This window comes from Sphaeramia orbicularis, chromosome 2 (assembly GCF_902148855.1).
Source record: "Sphaeramia orbicularis chromosome 2, fSphaOr1.1, whole genome shotgun sequence".
NCBI lineage: Eukaryota > Metazoa > Chordata > Actinopteri > Kurtiformes > Apogonidae > Sphaeramia > Sphaeramia orbicularis.
The window spans coordinates 19876424-19900446 of record NC_043958.1 but is presented as its reverse complement, the minus strand read 5'-3'; positions in this window follow the sequence as shown (position 1 = coordinate 19900446).

Below are 24023 nucleotides of genomic sequence, written 5' to 3'. Positions count from 1 at the left end.
CATTCTTTCCCTCTATTCTGATCAGCAGAGCGGCAAATAGATCCCATGGAAATGGTGATGTAACAGACTTACAAAACATTATGTACGATATTTTTGCTCTCTTATAACAGTAAAATTGTGCACATGTTTTCACGCTCATTGGGTCGCCATTTTATCCGTTATTATCCGGTTTTCTTCAAATTTGGAGGATTGCACGATCTAGTAATAAGTTAACCAAAGAAACTTTTTGGGGGTATCTTTTTGCAATACCGATTAATAACTGATGCAAATATACTTGTACATCTTGATTGCGATCAGGCTGATCTGTTTCGTGTTTTTTTTTTTTTTTTTTTTTTTTGACTTGTTCCCTTACTTTGCGCCTTCACTCCTTCCCTCTATTCTGATCAGCGGAGCGGCAAATAGATCCCACGGAAACGGTGATGTAACCGAGTTATCTAATAGCCAATTGAAAACTGTCCAATATACATCAAGCTCAAATGACTCGACGCAAACGACCTTCTTTAAAGCACGATCGCCGGCGCGACCGTTGCCGAACATCCCGTCGTTGATATGCGCCAGCTATCGGCTTGTGTCACATCGATACGCGAACACGTCTGAGGAAATGACACTCGCACACACATACATATACGTACACAATTCCGACCACTCAGACCAAGGGTTGTGACAAGGTGTCGAGACAGCGCTACTTGGCCAATGGCTCTTGGGTCCTTCGGGGATGACCGGGGAAAAATACTGTCACTAACTTTTGTGTGTATGTGCACATGTGTGTCCTTAGCTTGTGTCACTTTTTAGCAGCAGTGAGAGACGGTGGCTTGAGGACCATTACTGATATAACCCATGACAGCCACGTAACAACACAAGGTCATTATATCCCAAATACTGCCTTAATGATAGCTGCATGTACAGTAGAAGGACTGAGTATCGCTGGATAGTAATGAGCTCTTTTAGACTCAGTGTTATATACTTTTTTTCCCCCCTCCCTCGTTTTTCGAGAGATCCAGAGATCCTAAGTCATTAGCGCTAGGGTTCCAGTGATAATTCAATGCAGTTCAGTCCGATAATTTTGATTTAGATGAAAGTGCCGCGCTGACAGGAGCCTCTTTTTTTTCTCTCTCTCTCTAAAGCTTCTGTGAACTCGCAAGGAATAAGAAAGCGAGGGAAAAAAAAAAAAAAAAAAAGGGACGGTGTGTGGTAGCTACCTCTGGTGTCTTCTAAAAACAGAGATCTTATTTCACTAAATGAGTGAGAGTGGTTTATCGTCCGGAATGTGCTGGTGCGTTTTTGACAGTTTACATTGCGTCGTCGCTGTTTGTCTTTTGCTACAGAAACGGGGATTTCAGTTTAGATGTGGGGGAGGCTGAAGAAGGACGAGTGCATGGACTGTGGACGTTCACACGATGACATCAGCTCATGCATTAGTACAGCTTCTGCTCTTCTTTCTTTCTTTCTTTTGCTTTCTATCTTCCCTCCCTCCTTCCTACCTTCCTATGTACCTTCTGTCCTTCTTTCCTACCTATCTTCCTTCCTTTTTTCCTACCAACCGTCCATCTAACCTACCTTCCTTCCCTCCTACCTACCTTCGTTTCAACCTACTTCCTACTGACCGACCTACCTTTCTACCTACCTACTGACCTACCTTCCTTCCCTCCTACCTAACTTCCTTTCGACCTATCTTCCTACTGACCTTCCTTGATACCTACCTACCTACCGACCCACTGACCTACCTTTCTTCCCTCCTACCTACCTTCTTTCCTACCTTCCTTCCTACTGACCTTCCCTCCTACCTACTGACCTACCTTCCTTTCCACCTACGTCCTACTGACCGACCTACCTTCCTTCCTACCTACCTTCCTTCCTGTCTGCTAACCTAACTTCCTTCTCTCCTACCAACCTTCCTTCCTACTGATCTACCTTCCTACCACTTGACCTACCTTCCTACTAACCTACCTTCCTTCCTTCCTACTCACCTACCTTCCTTTCCTCCTACCTACCTTCCTACTGACCTACCTTCCTTCCCTTTTACCTACCTACCTACCTACCTACATACCCTCCTACCTACTGATCTACCTACCTACCTTCCTTCCAACATACCTTCCTTCCCTCCTACCTACCTTCCTTTCCACCTACGTCCTACTGACCGACTTACCTTCCTACCTACCTTCCTTCCTATCTACTGACCTACCTTCCTTCCCTCCTACCTACCTTCCTACTGACCTTCCTTCCTATCTACCTACCTTCCTAGTGACCTACCTTCCTTCCCGTTTACCTACCTACCTACCTACCTTCCCTCCTACCTACCTACGTACTGATCTACCTACCTACCTTCCTTCTAACATACCTTCCTTCCCTCCTACCTACCTTCCTTTCCACCTACGTCCTACTGACCGACCTACCTTCCTTCCTATCTACTGACCTACCTTCCTTCCCTCCTACCTACCTACTGACCTACCTTCCTTCCCTCATACCTACCTTCCTAGTGACCTATCTTCCTTCCCTTGTACATACCTACCTACCTTCCTTCCTTCCCACCAGTACGCACTGCTTGCATCTTGTATCCTGCTGTTGTGCCCTTCTGTTTTATGTCAAAGCAGTTTGTAAACTCAGGTTTTTAAAGGTGCTATACAAATAAAGTTATTATTATTAGTCATTGTAGTAGTAGTAATATTTGATTAGCAGTAATGTTTCCATCCATAATCATGTTTATCTGACCACATTGTCTAAAAATCACTGCTAATTCTACTTCAAACATTCACATATTTACATTTCCAAAACATAAATTAACGACCAAATATCCCTGGAATGCCATAAGTGCATTTTCACTGGGTGTCATCCATAAACACCCGACATAAACAAGGCTCAAAGCTGTTTTTTTTTTAAACATGAACTCTTCGTGGCAGTCCTGATCGCCCACATGCCTTCACTTTTCCCCCAGGGCGTAATACTTTCAGCTATGCACTGTACAGCACATTGTATGAATCACATGTAAATGGTTTTGACAATTCACACTTTATTTGCTGAGAATTAACACATGATAGTTGCATTAATTTGGAACTTTTCTCCCAGCGTGGGCGAGTCGCTGATCACACGTAATTTTAATGCTACGCATGAAATGCCTGGTGAGTTAAAGTCACTGACTGGCTATTAGAGAAGATACTGAAAGCTTTTATATTAGCTACATAAAGGGTCATTCCATGGCAATTCAACCAACGGTCCCCACATGACCCTTTCAGAAAATTCTGAAAAAATCACACTTGTTCACCTATCAGATAAACGAACACAAAATTTTAATGTCATATCTGTAATAGTTTAGGAGATACAGCCCTTTGAAAATTGTTTTTTCTTTAAATTTTGCAAATTTGCTTTTCGGCCAACTTCGAGGAACTATATCTCCTTAGGTATTCAAGCCACACTGCTGAAACTTACTGTCTGGGGTGAAATCCCCCTGAAAAGACCATATTTGGCATCAAAATAATTGTAGGAACCTTCATGTTTGGTTCATGAGGCTTTGAAATCAGGCGAAAAGGCTAATTCTTCCAAATGTCCTCTCTTTTCAGGCTTGCACTGTGCCATAATGGATGAATGTAGAGAGCTACTTTTCTTTTTTTTTTTTTTTTTTTTTTTGCATGGATTCTAATGGTCAAGATGCAACAATCTACTGCAAAAAGACGACATTTCAATGAAAAGTGTTGCTGTGAGGCAATGGATAAAATGGGTCGATCTCAGTTTTTCACAAAAATACTCTTTATTTGAGCACCCATATTACCATGTGGCCAGTTAATTAAATTTTTTTACCACGTCTTCATGTATGTTTCAAGATGTTGTGGACAAAATTTTAGCTTTGGGATCGAACTGGTTCTATTTTTAATATATATGTCGAGGCCCAAAATGGAATCTGGCCCGATTCAGAATCGGGCCGGCCCAGAATGGAATTCTATTCTAGGCTGGCCTAGAATGGAATCCTGCTGCTATAATGTTATTTTTATACCATGTTTAATGCAAATGATCCATAATTCCATAATTTGTCATAATTTTACATTTTCAGTCTTACATACCTTGAGTAACTATTGTCAATTTCAGTCGATTTCACTGTACCATATATTGGTGGGGAGTACCACTAGGTTCTATTTGTAAATAAAGTGTATTATATTTTACAATCAAAATGTTTGTTTCATTTTTTTTCACATATTTGCAAATTTCATGTATTGATTTTTGTAATAATTTAGATCATTTGCATTAAACACGGTATAAAAATAAAATTATAGCAGCAGGATTCCATTCTAGGCCGGCCTAGAATAGAATTCCATTCTGGGCCGGCCCGATTCTGAATCGGGCCAGATTCCGTTTTGGGCCTTGACATATACATTTTTTTTTTTTTTTTTTTTTTACTGCATGACTATATTTTCTTCAAATTGGATACAAACGTAGGTGTAAATGGCATTTTTAACAGTATAATGGCATTGATTATCGCACAAGTTATGATAATATTTAAGATATTTGAACTAGGGTGTGGAACTGCATTATGTTCATGTTCAGATAGAATAATTATAGATTTGTTGATGGTGTCTACATTTTGCAGAGGAAGTCCACATCTCAACTGTATCAATTCCGTAGTATTCTCACTGAGATCATCAATTTTCAGAAAGTCTGTTTGTCTTGATAATGTCTTTCTGTGACATTCTTTAAGATCAATCCAACAACACATTTTTTTTCCTCCATGATGAATAAATTTGTTCAGGATTAGGAATAGAATGCCCAAAATTAGGCTGGCAAGCATCATAAAAATTCTGGGAAATCTTATCTACATTTATTTATATATTGACCCAGGTGAAATTGGAAAATTTTGGATGTGTTCGTTTATCTGGTAGGTGAACAAGTGTGACTGTTGTTTTTCGGAATTTTCTGAGGGGGTCATTTGGGGCACTTTGTGAAATCTGGTTGATTTGGGATGGAATGACCCTAAAGTGAGTGAATCTGTAAAAGAAATGTGGATTTTTTGAAGACAGGGAGGCTTAAGTCAGACTTTTTTTCACCTTAGAAACTCAAATGATCTGACATCAGGCCTGGAAGTTGACAGTAATTTGGCCTAAATACAAAGAAAACAGTGTTTATCGTGAAAAAATACTGAGGAAAACTAAAAAAAAACCAGTCTTTTCTAGCGTGTGAATATGTATAAGTAGGTCCTTTAGCCATGGGCCATGTTTCACAAAGCAGGTTAAGTTAAGAGTTACTTCATTCACAACTGGAAACTTTCAGTTTCACAACCGAAAGCAAAGAAATACCACCTTTTGGTCCAATATGTCAGAGGTTTAGCTCTACTGGAACAAAGATATGTTGTTTTAATAAATCAAAGAAAAGTTGCTTGAAAGTTACAAAGAGGAAAGAAAAAAGAGATTATGGTATTTTTTGAGATTCAGTCCAAAAATAGTGGAAAAAATGGTTGAAAAGTTGCAGCAGAATGAACAATTCGCTTTCAATTTCTGTTAGTTTTTGTCAATATACAGTGGTAATAAAAATTATTAGAAAACATGGCATATTTAATCCATAAAATGAATCCCAAATTATTTTTTTTTCTCTGTTTTTTACCCTTCCTTAAGTGATTTATCACCATTTACTTGAATATTATCCTCTAGATTTAGCATTTTTAAGTGAAAATCAAGTATTTTCCTGTATTTAATATTCTAATTTTGTAAATGTCCATAAAAGCTCAAATTAAACTCGAAGGTTATTGCACCAAAAAATAGAGAAAACTGTTGAAAAAGTGACTTTATCAATTAAATACAGATATATCATCAACTGAACATAAAAAAAGTGTCTATGAATGCTGTTATTTGTCGAACTCCATGGGTTTTTACTAATGAATCAATGTTGTAGAAGATGATGGTGTTTCCATGGTAACTACAAAGCCTCTGAACATCCAAACGGGTCATATGTGATGACAATGAAAACATGATAAACTGCATTTTACACCAATTATTTACATGTATTGATAGGATCAATGGTTATTAAATATTTTAGACCAGTGTCAGTTCCCAAATGAATTTTTCTCCATTTTTAACCGTTCTTAAGTGATTTATCACCATTTATTATAATATTATCCTCTATATTTAGCATTTTTTTCAGTGTAAATCAGGTACTTTCTTAAATTTAATGTACTGATTTTGTAAATGTTCTTTAAAGATCAAAGTCGAAAGTTAAAATATCCAAAATAGAAAAAAAAAAAGTCAGAAAAATTATTTTCTTGAGTTCAGAGGCTCTGTAGTTACCATGGAAACACTGTCATCTTCCATAACATCGACTCACCAGTAAAACCCATGGAGTTTTTTCAATGACAGTAGATGGAGACACTTAGTTTATGTTCAATTAATGATAGATTTTGTTGGAAAATTCACTTTTTCCTCATTTTTTTCTGTTTTTTTATCCAAAAACCTTTGAATTTGCTGTACAGTCACCAAATTAAATGCAGGAAAATACCAGATTTTAATTAAAAAAAAATAAAAATAAAAAAATAAATGACATAACAGTACAATAAATTGTGATAAATCACTTAAGAAAAATTAAATACAGAGAAAAAGTCATTTGGGAACCGACACAAAAGTACCACTGGGTCTTTATGGGTTAAGAAAACTTCCTTTGAAGGTCACAACAAAAACAGGTCGAGATCTTCAAAGGTTAAATACAGAGATACATTTTCTTAAGTTTTCTCTGCTTTTGATATAATAACCCTCAACTTTAATCTGAGCTTTTATGAACATCTCCATCCATCCATCCATCCATCCATCCATCCATCCATCCATCGCTTATCCGGGCCGGGTCACGGGGGCAACAGTCTAAGCAGGGATGCCCAGACTGATGCGTTTGTTATGCAGGAAATCAGCAGATCTCATTTGGTTTAACTGCCTATTAGTTTTCGATCAAATTCCAACTGCACTGGTATGTTCTACCTCCTCTGCATTCACATCATACATCCGCTGTCAGCTAAGAATGCGAAATATCGTCCTTTGTCTGTGAGAAGATGCTGTTTCAGATCGCTAAGAGGCTATCAGAATAGTTCATTTGCGCTGAAACCTTCATCGAATGTACTGCGACTTCGAAAAAAAAAATAATAATAAGAGAAGGATTTATAGAAAATAGAGTCGTCCTTGTGCTGAGGGAACATTCACTTCTTATGTAAAAGAGGAAAGTGTGAATGGATAAAAGGATCAGTGTCATATTCTGTTTTGATAGGATGCTGTTTTAACTGCAGATTATTAGTTGCCGTTCTTCTGGCGTCTTTATTGAAGTGTTCGCTTGTTGCCTTTTCATTCCACGTGCATTCTGTTGCCCTGAGGTTAGGTTCTAGCTAATGGCCTCCAACTATTTATAATTCATTACAGGGATGAATGGTAAACCGTGGATGATTGGCCAGCGCTAAATAACTTATTAATGCTAATATATTGATTTTGCTTACACGCTCTGTACTCTGAATTAATATGGAGGCTTCGTGCTGATTGAATTTTTTTTTTTTTTTTTTTTTTTAAATTGGGAGGATGTGTGTGTTGGGGGGTGGGACAGTTGATGTAACACAAGTTCCATTAGACATCTGCGCAAAACTTTACCGATATGTACTAAATGTCGAAAAAACAGAAGTGCGTAATGTTGTTTTTTCCATTAAATCCCAAATGCGACGATTTGTTTATGTTATTATCACGAGATGTCATTCCATAAACATGGCGACGGATGTTAATATGGTGTTGATTTACAGATATATTCATTATTGTTTTTATATATTAGCCCTCTATCTCGTACTAAATTAAAAAAAAAAAAAAAAAAACGATCGGGTTTCCTGGTGTGTCCACACATACCGCAAAATGTTTCTTCTTTTTCTTCACTCGTTGTAACGTTCGTCAACATCTAGTTTTTTAATTCACCTGACTCTAGTTGCGAGAAAAAGGTCTTTCCATTGCAGTTTTGCGTGATTTACCATTTATTCTCTTGCCAGCGCAAAAACTTTTTAACAATAAATGAGACTTTTGGCGAAATTGTCGTAAGTTATATTTGCGCAATTTGAAGGTCAATGGAAAAGCGACTACAGATTCTTTTCTGTCTTTGTTAGCAGTTTATGCTAATTTAAAAAAAATGTAAAAAATAAAAAATACTGTCTATATTTGAAGTGACTTCCAAATTTCCTTTTATCACCATGATCTTATTTTAGTTTTTCAGTGAAAATCAAACATTTTTTATATTTAATTTACGGATCATGAAGATGTTCATGAAAACTAAGAGTAAATTCATTAGTTATTATATCAAAACGGACAAAATTGAAGAAGTGACTAATGATTATATATTGATTTTACTTACACGCTCTGTACTCTGAATTAATATGGAGGCTTCGTACTGATTGAATTTTTTTTTTTTTTTTTTTTTTTATTTGGAGGATGTGTGTGTTGGGGGGGGCAGTTAATGTAACACAAGTCGCTTTTCCATTGGACATCAGCGCAAAACTTTACCGATATTTACTAAATGTCAAAAAACAGAAGTGCGTAATGTCGGTTTTTCCATTAAATCCCAAATGCGACGATTTGTTTGTTATTATCGCGAGATGACACGAGAAGTCATTCCATAAACATGGCGACGAATGTAAATATGGTGTTGATTTACAGATATATTCATTGTTATTTTTATATATTAGCCCTCTATCTCGTACTAAATTAAAAAACGATCGGGTTTCCTGGTGTGTCCACACATACCGCAAAAAGTTTCTTCTTTTTCTTCGCTCGTTGTAACGTTCGTCAACATCTAGTTTTTTAATTCACCTGACTCTAGTTGCGAAAAAAAGGTCTTTCCATTGCAGTTTTGCGTGATTTACCATTTATTCTCTTGCCAGCGCAAAAACTTCTTAACAAAAAATGAGACTTTTGGCGAAATTGTCGTAAGTTATATTTGCGCAATTTGAAGGTCAATGGAAAAGCGACTACAGATTGTCTTTTTTGTCTTTGTTAGTAGTTTATGCTAAATAATATTTTAAAAAATAATAAAAAATACTGTCTATATTTGAAGTGACTCCCAAATTTCCTTTTATCACCATGATCTTATTTTAGTTTTTCAGTGAAAATCAAACATTTTTTTATATTTAATTAACGGATCATGAAGATGTTCATAAAAACTAAGAGTAAATTCATTAGTTATTATATCAAAACGGACAAAATTGAAGAAGTGACTAATGATTATATATTGATTTTGTTTATGTACTCCATTCACTGTCCCCTACAGAGGACAAAAATGCATTGCTGGGTCTCAGGAGGTTAAAAATGTTTTGTTTTTTTTTCATAGTTTTCACACAGTATGTCAGTAAATGCATGTTTCCAAGCTTCAAAAATTAAATGCGTGGTGTTCAGCGGAGTGGACATTTGTGTAACTTCATGAAAAATAGGTTCATAAAAAAAAAAAAAAGTTTTTTTCAAGCCTAAAGAGGAATAAAAACACTCAAGAAAAAATCTTGATTCATAAAATTCCAGAGCCAGCTCAACTCTTTCAGAATCCGTGGGACGTTTGGCCCCTCCCCCTGGGTCTCCACTTCTTCCTTTGGCGGTCTTTTTTTCCTTTACATATCTATACCGAATGTTTTTCCATGTTTTTTTTGCCCATTCCTCCTCTTTGCCGACAGTAGCTGCAATTTCCCTCCATGAATTGTTCACCACACTTCTGTCGCGGTGGTCCCGGTGTGACGAATCATCCCAGTGCCTGTACTTCTGTACTTCTACCACCAGGAGCTCCTGAATGTCGGCCATGTTTTTTGCGTGTCTCGTACAAATTTTCCGAGGTGCGCGACGTGGAAAGTTTCGAAAATGACGTCAATTGACCGCGTGAAGCCAATAGCAAACTATTACATGATCAAAAACAAATTAATTTTAGCAAAAAAATCTCTCTGTTTTGAATGTCTAGAAATTTGTGATGTTAAAACGGGGTCAGGTTGCGAACAGGTTGAAAACCACTAGGTTAATCCGCTAATCCTATCAATCCATGTAAATAATTGGTATAAAATGTAGTTTGTCGTCTTTTCATGGTCATCAGATATAACCCATTTGGACATTCAGAGGCTCCGTAGTGAATGTAGAAACACCGTCATCTTCTACAGCATTGATTCACCAATAAAATCCATGTAGTTTGATAAATGACAGTGGATGGACACGCTTATTTTCTTCACAATTTTTATTTTTTTTTATTTTATTTTTTTTTTCAAATTCGTAAAAACCAAGTGATAGCCCAATGATCATCATCAAAGCGATCTGACTCGTTTTCTTGCCAAATTTGTTAGAAACTGCTTTCGCTTCCCAAAATGCACTTGGCGTCATTATAACAAAAAAAAAAAAAAATTATGGTTAGAGAAAAAAAAAAAACACCTACTTTTAAAGCTGAAGTAGGATATCAACAAGGTGTTTGATAGGAACTAATATCAAAAAGGGACATTTTTAACCCTGCAAGTGACTATTTTTGGTAATTTCAAACATCAAATATGGGGCCAATCCCCTGCTGCAGTCCGGTCTAGAAGCATGTTGGTTTTTATAAAATTATACAGTGAGTCAGAGAGATTTGACAGAAATTTTGAAGCTGTAAACAGTGAATATGAGTGATTTTTGTCAGTTTATGACCTTATAATAGTTGTTTTATTGTATGTGTTTACTTTGTAGCAAGCGCTGCTATGATGTTTTATGGGAAGAGGAAGGAGACTGTTGTCATGGCAACAGATGAGGAGGTAGATGACGATGTCCAGTACACACACTAAGGTTGAAATCTGGAATGTCAGAGTATTTCATTGAGTGCCCTATAAAGGGTTAAAGTTAAATGTTAGATTTTAGTTCCTTAGTGAGATGTGAAGAAAGTAGAGGGTTAGTTGGGGTAGAAAAATATTATTTACAGTCAGAGCATGAAAAATATTTTAGAAATTTAGAGGTAGAACATTTAACATCATAGTCACTAATTAAAATAAATAAATAGATAAATGTTGATAGGAATTAAGTAAAAACCATCATTTTGGCATTTTTGAAGCAAAAATAATAATTTAAACCAAACTAACCGATATAATGATATTTATTATAATATAAAACTATATTATGACATTTGTCATTATTGTTTCGTATTCCAGACCCTAATAGTGAATATGAGTGATTTTTGTCAGTTTATGACCTTATAATAGTTGTTGTATTGTATGTTTTTACTTTTTAGCAAGTGCGGCTCGGATGTTTTGACAAGAGGAAGGAGACTGTTGTCATGGCAACAGATGAGGAGGTAGATGACAATGTCCAGTACACACACTAAGGTTGAAATTTGGAATGTCAGAGTATTTCAATGAGTGCCCTATAAAGGGTTAAAGTTAAATGTTAGATTTTAGTTCCTAAGTGAGATGTGAAGAAAGTAGAGGGTTAGTTGGGGTAGAAAAATATTATTTACAGTCAGAGCATGATTTTTTTTTTTTTTTTTCCAAAATTTAGAGGTAGAATATTTAACATCATAATCATGGTTAAAAAAAAAAAAAAAAAAAAAAAAAAAAAAAACAATGTTGAGAGAAATGACGTAAAAAAAACATCATTTTGGCATTTTTGGAAGTGAAAATAGCAATTTCAACCAAACTAGCCAATGTAATGATATTTATCATAATATAAAACTATATTATGACATTTGTCATTATTGTTTTGTATCCCAGACCCTAATAGTGAATATGAGTGATTTTTGTCAGTTTATAACAGTTTTATTGCATGTGTTTACTTTGTAGCAAGTGCTGCTCAGATGTTTTATGGCAAAGAGGATGGGGAAAAATATTATTTACAGTCAGAGCATGAAAAATATTTTAGAAATTTAGAGGTAGAACATTTAAAATCATAGTCACTGATTAAAAAAAATAAATAAATGTTGATAGAAATTAAGTAAAAACCATCATTTTGGCATTTTTGGAAGTAAAAATAATTTAAACCAAACTAACCAATATAATGATATTTATCATAATATAAAACTATATTATGACATTTGTCATTATTGTTTTGTATTCCAGACCCTAAAAGTGAATATGAGTGATTTTTTTGTCAGTTTGTAACAGTTGTTTTATTGCATGGGTTCACTTTTTAGCAAGTGCTGCTCAGATGTTTTATGGGTAAAGAGGATGTAGAAAAATATTATTTACAGTCAGAGCATGAAAAACATTTTAGGAATTTAAAGGTAGAACATTTAAAATCATAGTCAGGGATTAAAAAAAACAAAAAAACAAAACAAAACAATGTTGATAGAAATGAAGTAAAAACCATTTTGGCATTTTGGAAGCAAAGCAACCAAACTAACCAATGTAATGATATTTATCATAATATAAAACTATATTATGACATTTGTTATTATTGTTTTGTATTCCAGACCCTAATAGTGAATATGAGTGATTTTTGTCAGTTTATGACCTTATAATAGTTGTTGTATTGTATGTGTTTACTTTTTAGCAAGTGCGGCTCGGATGTTTTATGACAAGAGGAAGGAGACTGTTGTCATGGCAACAGATGAGGAGGTAGATGACAATGTCCAGTACACACACTAAGGTTGAAATTTGGAATGTCAGAGTATTTCAATGAGTGCCCTATAAAGGGTTAAAGTTTAATGGGAGATTTTAGTTCCTAAGTAGATGGTTAGTTGTAGTAGAAAAAAATATTATTTACAGTCAGAGCATGAAAAACATTTTAGGAATTTAGAGGAAGAACATTTAAAATCATAGTCACTGATTTAAAAAAAAAAAAAAAAAAAAAATGTTGACAGAAATTAAGAAAAAAACATAATTTTGGCAATTTTGAAGCAAAAATAAAAAATTTAGACCAAATTAACCAATATAATGATATTTATTATAATATAAAACTATATTATGACATTTGTCATTATTGTTTTGTATCCCAGACCCTAATAGTGAATATGAGTGATTTTTGTCAGTTTATAACAGTTTTATTGCATGTGTTTACTTTGTAGCAAGTGCTGCTCAGATGTTTTATGGCAAAGAGGATGGGGAAAAATATTATTTACAGTCAGAGCATGAAAAATATTTTAGAAATTTAGAGGTAGAACATTTAAAATCATAGTCACTGATTAAAAAAAATAAATAAATGTTGATAGAAATTAAGTAAAAACCATCATTTTGGCATTTTGGAAGCAAACCAAAGCAACCAAACTAGCCAACATAATGATATTTATCATAATATAAAACTATATTATGACATTTGTCATTATTGTTTTGTATTCCAGACCCTAATAGTGAATATGAGTGATTTTTGTCAGTTTATAACAGTTGTTTTATTGCATGTGTTTACTTTTTAGCAAGTGCTGCTCGGATATTTTATGGCAAGAGGAGGACTGTTGTCATGGCAACCGACGAGAAGGTAGATGACGATATCCAATAACGCACTAAGATTGAAATTTGGAATTTTCGAGTATTTCAATGAGTACCCTATAAAGGGTTAATGCTGCGTTCTACTTTTTGCAGTGGGTTTTTCCTTATTTATTTTTTATTTTTTTGCTTACTTACTTAACTGAGGGTCCAAAGAAAGAGGGTGTTGTATATTGCACACAGTATAAAACCCTTTGAGGCGAATCTTTGGTTTGTGAAATCTGACTAAATAATATAATTGCATTGAAAAGCAGGCTGTGTTCACTCAGTGGAACGTCTGCAAACAGTGAAAAAAAAAACCAAAAACTTCATCATCGGGGTACGCATGGCTGCATGTAAACAATAAAATTAGTTAGCGACTGATGAAAATATTCATCTCCATTAGTCATGAAAACAGCTTAGGAAGAAAGAACTGTGTCTTTGTCATAATAAGAGTAAAAACCGGATTATTATGTGGCTGTAAACATAGTCATTGTCTTTATTAATAGTCTGCACATGACAGGAGGATAGAAGAAGGATATTTATAAAGCAATGCCCTCTTTGTCCTGCAGAACTTGTCACTTTTAAGTTGATTTCAGCTCTTAAAAATTGTTTCCCCTTCACTTTAGAGAAACGGCATCCCTAAGGTCCTGACTATAAAACACCCATCCACAGAAAGAGCTATCCGATTTATATTTGCAGCAAAGGCAACTATTTTTTTTTTGAGTTCCAACAGCACAAGATAAACTGGTTGAACAAAAACCGATAGAAAATCCAAGGACAAACATGCCTCGGGAAGCTGTAGGCCACAACAAAGTCCGACCAAAGCACACAATAACACCAGCCACTTAGCAAAGAAAAGAAGCCAGGAAATACTAGATAACTTGATAACCTGTCCCTGTAGTTTTTTTTTTTTTTTTCTCTTTTCTCTCAGGCATATGGCACTCTTAAGGCAATCTGGTATTACTGACTGCCTGGGAGGCTAAATTCATATCTAGCTGCCCCTGTATGGGTTTACTTCCTGTCAGGCATCTGGTATTGTCTGGCAGTCTACCTACTCTCGCTTGGCTCCCTGGGAGGCGTATCATGGCATTCTGCTACCCGACAGACTGCTTGTATGTTGAACAGCCTGCAGCAAAATTCACTTTGTACTTAATGCCTTTAAGAAACGAGTTGAAATTCCGTCTTACCGTAATCGGCACTATACCTCATCATGCTCTGCAGTCGCTATAAAGTCCCCGTGAAGACATTTATTATGAGGTAATCATTGTGTGAAAGCACTTCTGTTGGATGCAAAGTAGGTTTTTAAAGTTCCGAGGTTTACGGTACATATAACAACAGATGGAAGCAAATATTTGCAATTAGCCGTAATCTTTTCAACAAAGACGCTCAAAGACCGGCCAGAAAATAAGGAATTTGTCTTCTCCCGATTAAAACTTTAATTAGAAATATAGCCACAAGCGGAAACGATCAGGTTCCAAGCAGACTGAAAGCGGTGGGATGCTTGTTTCTATTTTAATTGACAGGAAAATGTGGTTTTCATGAACGCAAGCTGAAATAATAAGACGCAGAAAGCCCGAGAAGTTGAAGGTTTAGTGTTAAGACTGTAGGGACTGCGTCACAAAGCAAGGTCAACAGACCCAGAATGTATTTCTGGCATCCTGTTTGACAAAAGTAAACATTTTCAGGCACGCTAAGTAACTTATCTCATTGATCGTAGTCGCGAGGTATTGACTGCATATTTCTGACGACTGTAATTTGAGAGAGGAATGTTAAAATACTGTATAATAATAGAGGCCTAAAGCAATGTAGCTACTACAACAAAAACCAAGACTGGATTCATATATATATATATATATATTTTTTTTTTTTACCAATATCACATCAATAAAAGCACAAGGATATCCGATCATAATTACAATTGTTTAATCTGTTCTTTGGTTTATTCTTATAGGACTGTTGTAGCTTTAATGGTTCACCTTGACCTGCCACTGGAAGCAAATAAAGTGGTGCCAGGCACAACAAACCCCGCCCCTCATATGTATTGTAGCTGATGTCATCATGTGCATGTGGTGATGTCAGCATATCGATTTCCTCTACATAAGTTTCAAGTTTGAACGAAATTGAAATAAATTTGATGTTTTAATAGACATTTGAAATTCTGCCCATTATAAGTAAAAGGGAGAAGAAAAAAAAAGATTTAAAAATTCATTAAAAAAATTAGCTTTGACCTTCTTTTCCCAAAATGTAATGACCTCTTTTCTGGGTCACTGGTAATGTATAAACTTAATTTGGTATGAATTCAACAAATTGTTTTGCTGCTACACACATTTGAAATTTCATCCATTATAAGTAAATGGGGGAAAAAAAAAAAAAAAAAAAATCTTGAATTAAGCAAAAAATAATAATTAACAACTTTATTTATTTATTTTTTTCTGTTTTAGTGCAAAAAATAACATTAAATTATGAAAATATTTCTATTTACAAAGTATTCTATAAACACTAAAATGTGAATAAACTCAACAAATATGAACAACCTGAAATGTCTAAAGAAAATTCAGCACAGTTTTAACAATTTTTCTTCCTGTTCCTCAGTGTTTAGTGTCTTTGTAGATCTGATCCATAATGCACATGGACAAATGAGAAGTTGGGAATAATATTTTTTAAATTACACTAAATTTTCTTACATTTTTTAAATTTAAATTTCAGTTTTTTCAAGTTTTTTTTTTTTTTTTTTGATAGTTTATAAAAGTAAGTATTTTCATAATTTAATGTTTGTTTTACACTAAAACAAAGACAAAAATTTGGAGTTGTCATAATTCATATATTATTATGTTATTATTTTTCAGGTCCGGCCCACTTGAGATCAAATTTAGCTGAATATGACCCCTGAACTAAAATGAGTTTGACACCCCTGGTCTACAGGTTCCACTGTACTCATTCAAGTGCTTTACAGGTGTAGTGTACCGAAATGACACGTTGTCAAGTGACAAAGAAGAATACTCACAGTTACGTAATCCAGTTGAAATACCTGAATGTGTTTTCATCAGTTTAAACATCACATATCTTCTGTTTGTCATGCAAGAAGATTATTAAGATGATTTATGCTGTCACATTGATTGCCAACAGAAACTCATGCACTGAGTAACAGGCACAAAAACATCCTATTTTTTTGGAAATGGCAACTGCCGCGCAACTGTCGTATGACATATGGGTTGGTCTGTTGCTACCAAGCCAATCACATGTTAGCATATAAGCACTAAGGACATTTTGTTTCCACAGAGTCAATCATGGACACTTTTACGTGAACTCATTGGCTTCTTGTTGCCTCAGTACTGTCGTCATATGTAGCGTATACAATGAAATTAAGTCAATCTCCAAAACTTTAATATGGTTTCGGCCTTTTGTTCACATGACACTGGCGTTGTCGATAACCCTAACCCTGAAACAGTATTTTGAGCGGAAAAATCTCTCAATGCCGCCCTCACGTTGCCGTATGGATATGCAAAACACCACTTTATGGAAACAACGATGCCAAAGTACCATGTGACCTGAGATTTTAGTGTATCCTGTGGCTCTGTTTGTGTTTGTGTACAGCGCCACATATAGGTGTGGCATACGTATTACACTGTATTAACCCAGTTTTCCTGTTTCCACCCCTGGATGCGGTTATTTCTTGAATGTACATGTATGGACGCAAAACATTTAGAACAGGCATGTCCAAAGTCCGGCCCGGGGGCCAATCACGGCCCGCGGTCAGATTTTATACGGCCCCCAGCTTCGGTTTTATACTGTATTATTTATGGCCCGCTTGGACTGTTGATCCGAGTACATGAATCATAAAAGGTTCAAAATGCAGTTTCTCCTTTCACCTCATGGTGGCAGCACCACTCTAACTCTATCTGGCTTTGTGACTTTGCCATGAACCATTTTCGCTAATTTCTAACCACGGCGCCTGTAAATAAAAAAAAACGGAAGTTGACAGTGAGGGCCGCCGCTTCCAGGAGAGATGGGAATTACAAATTTTTTTCACTGAAAATCGAGGTGATTGTGTTTGCCTAATTTGTCAAGAGACTGTTGTCTTGTTTAAGGAATTCAATGTAAAGAGACACGAGCAGACAAAACATGCTAACGCATACGACAAGCTAGCAGGGAGTGAGCGTTCTGAAAAAGTGAAGCAAATTCAAGCTGCTTTAAACTTACAACAGTGACTCTTCATGTGAACCTGAGTTCAATGAATTCACCACCAGGGCAGGCTACCAAGTTGCCAGGTTAGTTGCCTATAATTGCTGGTGTTATGTACTTGTAGATGTGACACAAATATTACTTTCTGAATGATTTTGTGAAAGACAAGAGTAAGAGTCATATGTTTTCATCTTAAACGTTAACAGACTTTACATTACTGAGTAATATATGAGTAATGATTACTCATATAAGTCATGTTTAAAATGAATGTGGGGTTAAGATTTTTATCAACTTTTTGGAAGTTTAAGATACTCTATACAGTTTGTTCTATGTTATCTGACTCCAGATGTGAAAGAAGGCAGAAATGTTTTTTTTTTTTTTTTTTTTTTTAATTTGTTCACACCTGAGTGGCTTAGATTTGGTTACATTGCCATTTAAAAAAAATTATATTTTGACAATGAAAATAAAGTTGTTTTTAAAATTATCGCTTTTATATGTAATTTTTACTGTTTAAAAAACGTCCGAAGGGACCACTGGCCCCTGGCAATCTCCACATTATCAGATCTGGCCCTCTTTAAAAAAAGTTTGGACACCCCTGATTTAGAATCTAGAAAAGAAAAATACCTCAACCGTTGTCGTCTGGACATAGCTGGAGGTCCATGGCATGTGCATTGCTTATTGCCACAGTACTGTGTCAGTAGGGTGGCAGGTTACGTCTACATAGATCAGGGGTCTCAAACTCATTTTCTTTCAGGGGCCACATTCAGCCTGATTTGATCTCCAGTGGGCCGGACAAGTAAAATAATAGCAAAATAACCTATAAATATGGACAACTCCAAATTTTTGTCTTTGTTTTAGGGCCAAAAAAATCCCCATTAAATTATGAAAATACTTACCTTTATAAACTATTCAAACAAAAAAAGATGTGAATAACCTGAAAAAACTGAAATTTCTTAATATAAATAAGTGCAATTTTAACAATATTATTCCTCAACTTACCATTTATACATGTGCATTATGGAACTGAACTACAAAGACACTAAATACTTCGTAACAGGCAGAAAATAGTTCAAATTGTGCTTAATTTTCTTTTGACATTTCAGGTTGTTCATATTTGTTCAGGTTATTCACATTTTATTGTTACAGGATAGTTTGTAAATGTAAATATTTTCATAATTTAATGTTATTTTTTGCACTAAAACAAAGACAAAAATGTGAAGTTGTCATTATTTATAGACATAATGTAATTTTTTTTTTCACATCAAACCGAGAAGAAAATATGGAGTCATTATTTCTTGTAGGTTATTATGTTCTTATTTTACTGTAGATCATATTGGTCTGTATGTGGAACCTGTACGAAAATGAGTGCAAATTCATGCCACGGGCCAGATTGGAACCTTTGACGGGCCGCATTTGGCCCCCGGGCCGCATGTTTGAGACCCCTGACATAGATAGAACGAGGGTACTGATTGGCTCTGTGGTAACAGAAAAATGAGAAAAGTTGTCCCACAGTACTGTGGCAATAGCAACTGAGATTTTTACGTCCGCCAAGGTTATGTTTTCATCTGGGTTAGTTTGTTTGTTTGTCTGTTAGGAAGATAACTCAAAAAGTTATGGACGGATTTTGATGAAATTTTCAGGAAATGTTGATACTGGCACAAGGAACAAATGATTAAATTTTGGTGTTGAGCGGGGGGGGACTGATCTGCCTTGGTGAGGGTCTGCGCTCTCTGAGTGTTTTTCTAGTTTTATTACCTCCACCATTATGTTTTTATCGGGGTTTGCCTGTTAGCAAGATAACTCAAAAAGTTATGGATGGATTTTGATAAATTTTTCAGGAAATGTTGATACTGGCACAAGGAACAAATTATTACATTTTGGTGGTGATCGGGGGGGAGGGATGGAGGGGGGCGGATTTTTTTTTTGTATGTTCGTCTGACTGTTAACAAGATAACTCAAAGAAGTTATGGATGGATTTGGATGAAATTTTCAGGAAATGTTGATACTGGCACAAGGAACAAATAATTAAATTTTGGTTGTGATCGGGGGGTGGGGGGGGGTGGGGGGAGGGCGATCTGCCTTGGCGAAGATCTGCGCTCTCCAAGTGCTTTTCTAGTTTTATTACCTCCGGCAAGTGTAATGGCGGAGGTTATGTTTTCATCAGGGTTTATCTGTTGGTTTGTTTGCCTGTTAGCAAGATAACTCAAAAAAGTTATGGACGGATTTTCATCAAATTTTTCAGGAAATGTTGATACTGGCACAAGGAACAAATTATTACATTTTGGTGGTGATTGGGGGGGAGGGATGGAAGGGGGTGGATTTTTTTTGTATGTTCGTCCAACTGTTAAGATAACTCAAAGAAGTTATGGATGTTTTTGGAAATGTTGATACTGGCACAAGGAAGACATTATTCAATTTTGGTTGTGACTGGGGGGGGGGGGGGGGGGGGGGGGGGGGACTGATCTACTCGGCGAAGGTCTGCGCTCTCCGAGTGCTTGCCTAGTTTTATTGGTTTATTTAACAGAGACACTACATTCATTCTTTTTTTTTGTTTTTTTTTTGTAGCATTTACAGAATACATGCAAGTTCAAAAATGTTAAAATTGTTCATTTATACTCAAAAATTAGCATTGCTGTAAATGCACCAGAGTTAGCATAATGGCTATTTTTCGTCTGCGATCCCTGAACAGATGTTGAATTGTCACCAAAAAAGGTAACATAAGGTTAAACATACAGTTTTTAAAACATGGATTTAAAATACCTCAACACAGACGAGTACGATAAATTTTGCAGTACAAAATTTACAATTAATAAAACATCAAAGTATATAAAAAAAATATTAAAATACATTTGGCAAAGGGCTAAAAAATGTCTAATGTTGGCAGCTTCAGTTATTAACCCTTTATAGTTCTCTCATAGAAGAAATCTGAAATTCAAAATGTCAACCTTAGTATGTTTTTGGAAGACATACCAAAATTGTATTGCTTTTGCGAATTTTTTCAAAATGTTTTAATTGTTATGTAGAAAATCAAGGTCAATGAAGTTACCGTATTTGGTTCCTTACCGTACGCTTACTGTTTATGCAGACCCTGTAGACCACATTGGACCTGAGATTGTTGACTCACTGTAACTGATGCTATCACTGTCTTGTGATGTATGTGGAAATGACCAAAAATAGTCACTTGCCCGAAAAAGGGTTAAAGCACCTGTTTTTTTTTTTTGTTTTGTTTTTTTAAGATACATTTTGAACTCATTATAAGATGTGAACTTTCTGATTGAAACTAACCTTTGAGCACCATAGTGAAATAACTTTTTCTAAGATAAGGGAGATAAGATAAGGTATCCTTTATTGTCCCCTCAGGGAAATGTGGCTCAGACAGGAATGGACTGGACGGGCAAAAATACAACATAATACAAATACACTAAAGCCTACAGTACTGCATCAGGAATTTAACAACACTAACAAAAATATCCTCTTATTTGTTATTCACTCTTTTGATCATTTCTTTATTTATGATGGATTTCCACAAAAACATTTCAACCTGTTCAGTGCGTGACGGATTGTGACGCCTCCTTAGCCTGAAGGCATTGATACTTGCTTAGCTACATTTTAAGCTCTTCGATGACCTCGCTTATTTGCATATAGAGCGAGGAAAGTGAGATCTGATCGCGAGTGATCACTCAAGATGTATGTGGAGGCGCATTCTAATGCTGATGTACTTAAAGCTGTCTGTGTGTGTGATCCGTCACATGAAACACGTGGTAAGGATGTGTGTTTTTGCTGCGCTAACACCATTAGCAGGGAATAATAATAATAATAATAATAATAATAATAATAATAATAATAATAATAATAATAATAATAAATGCTAATAATAATAATAATAATAATAATAATAATAATAATAATAATAATAATAATAATAATAAATGCTAATAATAATAATAATAATAATAATAATAATAATAATAATAATAATAATAGTAATAAATGATAATAATAATAATAATAATAATAATAATAATAATAATAATAATAAATGCTAATAAATGCTAATAATAATAATAATAATAATAATAATAATAATAATAATAATAATAATAATAATAATACATGCTAATAATAATAATAATAATAATAATAATAATAATAATAATAATAATAATAAATACTAATGCTAATAATAATAATAATAATAATAATAATAATAATAATAATAATAATAATATAAAAGCATTAATTATCTGCAAACTTTGATTTGATATGACCTGAATTTGTGAAGATGTTATTAAAGTGAGGGGAAAAAAATTATTCCATGACTGTATCGTCAAAGAACCTGGCAAAGTTTGATCAAACGTGATAAAATCGAAAATTATATCATTAGCCTCGTAGCATATTCACTTAAGCTATTCACTATATATATATATATATATATATATATATATATATATATATATATATATATATATATATATATATAAAAAAAACAAAAAAAAAACAGCATAGCATAATTGAATAAGTCATACATAAATGGACAAAAGTATTGGGACACACTGAATTCAGGTGTTTCTTTTCTAACAGGGGTCTGGGATACAAAACAATAATGATAAATGTCATAATATAGTTTTATATTGCGATAAATATCATACTGAATATAAATATTAATGTTTAAATGTCTAATCAGCATGAACAGGACATCTCGATTTGAGATATATCAAGAAAAGCACTCGGAGAGCGCAGACCTCCACCAAGAGAGATCCCCCCCCCCCCCCCCCCCCCCCCCCCCCCCCTCCCCCATTGTGTTCATTATTTTAATAATTTTTTCTTCATTTTGTTTTTATATTTTCATCATTTTTCTTCATTTTGTTCATTATTTTCTTCATTTTTTCATCATTTTGTTTTTATATTCTCTTCATTTTTCTTCATTTTGTTCATTATTTTCTTCATTTTTCTTCATTTTGTTCATTATTTTCTTCATATTGTTTTATATTTTCCTCATTTTTCTTCATTTTGTTTTTATATTGTCTTTATTTTTCTTCATTTTGTTCATTGTTTTCTTCATTTTTCTTCTTTTTGTTTTATATTCATTTTTCTTCATTTTGTGCAATATTTTCTTCATTTTTGATCATTTTGTTTTTATATTTCCTTCATTTTTTTCATTATTTTCTTCATTTTTCTTCATTGTGTTTTTATATTCATTTTTCTTAATTTTGTTCAGTATTTATATTTTCTTCACTTTTGTGCATTTTGTTTATTATTTTCTTCATTTGTGTACATTTTTTAATTTTCTTAATTTTTGTGTATTTTTTTCATTATTTTCTTCATTTGTGTTCATTTAATTTTTATATTTTCATCATTTTTGTGCATTTTGTTCATTATTTCCTACGTTTGTGTTTATTTAATTTTTAGATTTTCTTCATTTTTGTACATTTTGTTCACTATTTTCTTCATTTGTGTTCATTTATTTTTTATATTTTCTTCATTTTTGTGCATTTTTTCACTATTTCCTTCATTTGTGTTCATTTATTTTTTATATTTTCTTCATTTTTGTGCATTTTTTCACTATTTCCTTCATTTGTGTTCATTTATTTTTTTTATATTTTCTTCACTTTTGTGCATTTTGTTCATTATTTCCTTCATTTGTGTTCATTTATTTTTTTATATTTTCTTCACTTTTGTGCATTTTGTTCATTTTTTTTCCTTCATTTGTGTTCATTGTGATGCTGTGAGTCCACTCCTCCTTTTGGACCAAACATCTCGATCACCACCAAAATTGAATAATTTCTTCCTTGTGCTTGTATCAACATTTTCTGAAAATTTCATGAAAATCCATCCATAACTTTTGGAGTTATCTTGCTAACAAACAAACAAACAAACAAACACACAAAGCAAAGCAATCACAGCACCTCCTGGTGTATTATATCAATATTTATGACATTTATCACAATATAAAACTATATTATAATTTTTTTATTTTTATTTTTTTTTATCGTTTTATAAAAGAAACGCCTAAATTTAATACTTTTGTCCACATAGATTGTGACTATACCTAATAATTTGCCGATATCGATGCTCATCACATATCCGTTGGACGCCTTGAGGAAAACCACAAGCAAATTTACAAAGAACATACATGAATCACTAGTGTTGCTACAATAACCTAAACTCAATAATACATTATACAAATATTTCAGATGGTTTCAAAGGGCTCCTGTCAGCTGGATTTCACCATAACTTCCCAAAGGCATCCATCCACTGGCAGACTTGAAAGAGGAAGAATTGGAATAGAGAAAGATGCAGTCAGACTCCTCAAGGTGGACCCCAGGCATCAGTGCAAATTTTCAAGATACAGAAACCCGAAAACATGGCAACAGCATCAAACAGTCCTACCGCAACTTGAACCGAGTCCCAGTCCACCTAAAAGCAACGTGTGGAGAAAAAGCATGAAAACTTTTCCTTTTTTTTTTTTTTT